General features: G+C 39.1%; 1 long non-coding RNA gene across 1 annotated transcript; it reads right to left on the bottom strand.

Annotated features, from left to right (window-relative positions):
* Positions 1-332: 332 nt before the first annotated feature.
* On the bottom strand, positions 333-978 carry LOC134289970 (uncharacterized). Its single transcript, XR_009998772.1, has 2 exons — positions 905-978; positions 333-609 (listed from the first exon to the last, which is right to left on the bottom strand). It is a non-coding gene; the product is annotated as an uncharacterized LOC134289970 (long non-coding RNA).
* Positions 979-4,063: the final 3,085 nt, after the last annotated feature.

The raw sequence follows: 4,063 nt of genomic DNA, 5'->3' as shown, positions 1-4,063 counted from the left end.
GCCTAAGTCATAAAATTGAAAAATTAATTATTTGAAAAAAGTGAAATAATAATATTTTGAGAATGGAATATATGTTTTAAGTTATCCAGCATATGAAAGCTTGTTATTGGACTGTTTGAATGCACGTATGGTGCAAAATTAATATGTCACAAAACTTTTCAAATTTTCGTATATTGTACCTTAGAAATTTTGGTAATTTTTAAGTTAACAAACGGTTCGTGTCGTCACGTGTCGCCGCGATTTCGAATAGTACATCTTAAACATCATGCTTAGAGCTGCCTAAAAACGTTTAAATATTTTGCAGAAATTTGCAGTTTTTCAAATTAGAGCTATTTTAAAAAGACATGTTTTTTCATATATTTTACGTTATTTTTCCATTTTTTACTGATATAAAATTTATCTTTCCACATTTTTCACACGTTTTGAACAAACTTGATTGGATTTGATCGAAAAATGATCATTTATTTAAATTCGAATTGATTTTCTAACAAAAAACGCAAAAAATATGGGGTTTACTGATTTTCACCGTTTTTGAAATTATTTAAATTACGTAATTTTTAAATACCCCTTTTTAAACACTAAAAATACTATATAACATATCTAGGCAACCTCCTCTCTCCTCTTCTTGGCGTAACGTCCTCACTGGGACAAAGCCTGCTTCTCAGCTTAGTGTTCTATGAGCACTTCCACAGTTTTTAACTGAGAGCTTCCTCTGCCAATGACCATTTTGCATGTGTATATCGTGTGGCAGGCACGAAGATAATCTATGCCCAAGGAAGTCAAGGAAATTTCCTTTACGAAAAGATCCTGGACCGACCGGGAATCGAACCCGTCACCCTCAGCATGGTCATGCTGAATACCCGTGCGTTTACCGCCTCGGCTATATGGGCCCTATCTAGGCAACCTATAACTTCGATTAAACACATAAAAAGAGTTTTGGCCGAACTTTATCTTTTTCCGACCATTGTGGATCGGTAAGGCTTTATGTTTTTTAACGAACATTACATCGCTTTGCGGTCTTCGGAGGTCTGAATTCTCGTGAAGTTTTCTTCTGAGATCACATCATTCATTTTTAGGGATCAAGGAGCGATTTGCTTTGAAGAACAAATTCTCCTCATACTAAATAGTATGAACATTTAAAAAAGACGGGCGCTAAAATATAGTTTCTTTGATTGAGCTGAAATTTTGCACAGTCGATATGAGGGTAAAATGGCACTCAAAAAGTATACAGGAACGATAGTTTTCCCATTTTTTCCCATATAACCGTGTCCCAGACTAATACATATAGAACAATACATATATATATATAATCCTGTGTTTGACATTAAGGTTGAAAATTGCATAAACAATTTATAGTAGTTTACCTGATTGGCTATTGTGCTTCTTGTCGTATCTAATTAAAAGTTATCTTTTTGTTTAGAAAACGGAATATAATACTTCTTTTAAACTTCCGATCATAAGAAACCGTGCATTTTAGCATTTCAATTACAATTTAATAACACATAATAAATCACAATAATAACACATAATAAATCACAATAATAACACATAATAAATCTGTTAGACTTTATAAAAAATCATTTATTTATATATAAATCGTACGTATATAAACGTTCGCAAGAATTTCGCATTGATGAAATTTCAGTCGTTGAATGCTCAGTTCAGCTCGTAAGAAGATACTCGAAAGATACAATTTTTAAATTTATTTTACAAACGTCTTAAGCTCCCATACCATTGTGATTATCAAACCCATCAATAGAATGGTTCCAACTTATCGAAATTTGGATAAAAAATCACGCATATTAAATACTAATTTCTGAAAATGTTAACAATTTTGCTCTGATAACATATACAGGTTTGATAGTCGCATGCAAATAATTGGATTATAGCGATTATAAGTAAATTTCAGGGAAATAGAGTAAATTATTCAAATAACTGTAACTTGAGAAGAATCTCAAAGGAAGGAATTTAACAAAATGTTGTCAAATTTGTAGAAAGTTTGCCTAAATATCGTACACGTTGGATAGTATTTGAAAAACTAATGTTTTTTGGGTTGAAATTATAAATAGCCGTAGAACTACGATATGTGCATATTTACTCATATAAGAAAATCCTATAGAAATAACGCAATATGCTCAAGTGGCAAAAACTTCAATTTCCCTCGATGAAAGATTTTCAAATTTTCAGAGTAGATACTAGGATAGTATATCTTCCGAATGACAGGTGCCAAATTGGTGGACATTTTTATTTGTTAATAACGGTTTTTGGCACACCGTGATTGAACTAGTTAAACAACAAAAAGGCGACAACGGAGAAAAAGAAGTGGAAGTAGATAGAGGAACAGGACACTAAACCAAGGAAAGATAGGAATGCGGGTGACAAGCGCGAGAAAGGTGGCACGCTTGTTACCAAGATGGACTTGGAAGTCTTGCAGGTAATTAGGAACGAAGATAAGCCGAGATATACCGGGAGCCACTTACATGTGACTGGTGGAAGAGGCCCTTGGTAAGGCCTCATACCGCTGAAGTGACTTTAATAGTTGGAAACCTGGACGAGATCACGGACGTAGAAGAACTCGTTATGGTACAACGACAACAGAGCGAGCTGCAGGTGGCCACAGCAGCCGTTCGATCTGGCAGGACGCTAACAAGTCCGTGAAAGAAAACAATCTTAACGTGGGCTGGTTGATACGTCCACTGGGCATGCACGAGCCACCAGGTGTTAAAGCTATAAGGCGAGCGCAAGTGCTTGATCTGTTCCGGGAAATCCATGACAAGCAAGCACCCTTGAAGACCGGGCCCCTTGGATTTTACGTCTGACGAACTACATCTGACGTGGGCTTCGAGGTCGTCGAAGTAAACGGAATCGTCTTCTGTAACAAGTCACGTAGATGCTGGACGATGTGACGGATGAGCTGACATGGCGAGGCCGATGATAATAGCGGCTGAACTCAATGCCTGAGTCGTGGGATAAGAAGGCCGTTCGTGCTAGAGGCACTGGACATGCCAGGTGTCGACCTGGCTAATGTCGGTACCTACTAAAAATTTATTTATCCGGAATGTAGCGGAGTCAATCATCGACGCTTTTTTTCGTAGTCTTGGCATAACACATATGTAGTTCGAACTAGAGTGTTGATGATGCCTTCACTCATAGCGACCATACTTCATACTTCAATCATACTTCAATTACGAGGCATTACTAGAGACGCCCGCCTTGAGGAAAAACCTATCCATCTATGCGATGACCAGTAGTTACAGGTATTCTCGCATGCATGAGATGCCAAAGTCACGGTCAAGACCGGATCAAGGGAAAGCAAAAAGGCCTTCTACGGGGGTCTCTGTCAGAGTGTCGTGGGTTAATGCCCATAGGGTCGTGATGACCAAGAAAGAGACCTCTTCAACGTTATGATTCGAGTCCTTGGCCTCCTATCGTAGAATATCTGGGACTGGAGCTGGTGATGAAGGGAGGGTCACCGAAGAGGAACTTGCGGGAATTGCAAAAATCCCTTCGGAAAGGTAAGGCCCCAGGTTCAGACGGAGTTTCAAACCCGATCTTAAAAGAGGCTGTTGCAGTGGCTCCTGGGGTGTTCAGATATGCAGAAATGTCTAGACGAAGGAGCCATCCCAAAGGTTCGAAAGCGTCATAGCCTAGTACTGTTTCCAAAGGCGGGAAAACCACCCCGACATATGGACCAATATGCTGCAAGATCATCCTCAATAGATTGTTGAGGTACAGCGAGAGTGTAGCTGGTTTCTCGAGTACTCAGTTTGGCTTCCGGAAGGGGAGGTCGACGTAGATGTTATGTTGTCGATTACAAAGACCATCGAGATAGTTCTCCTGCGTTTGGGGAGGGGAATACACTATTGTGCAGTAGCAATCCTGGATGTAAGGAACGCGTTCAATAGTACCAGTTGGGTGAATGTTGCCGATGCGCTGCTGCTTCTTGGGATACCCGGCTACTTATACGAGATTCTCGGAAGCTACTTCCAGAATTGAGTACTAGCAGCATACGACACAAGTGGATTGGAAGAACTTTCACATAGCCTCAGAATACCCGTAAAGA

The sequence above is a fragment of the Aedes albopictus genome, chromosome 3 (genome assembly GCF_035046485.1).
Source record: "Aedes albopictus strain Foshan chromosome 3, AalbF5, whole genome shotgun sequence".
NCBI classification, from domain to species: Eukaryota; Metazoa; Arthropoda; class Insecta; order Diptera; family Culicidae; genus Aedes; species Aedes albopictus.
Note: the sequence above shows the minus strand (reverse complement) of the source record. Positions and strands in the feature narration are given on the sequence as shown.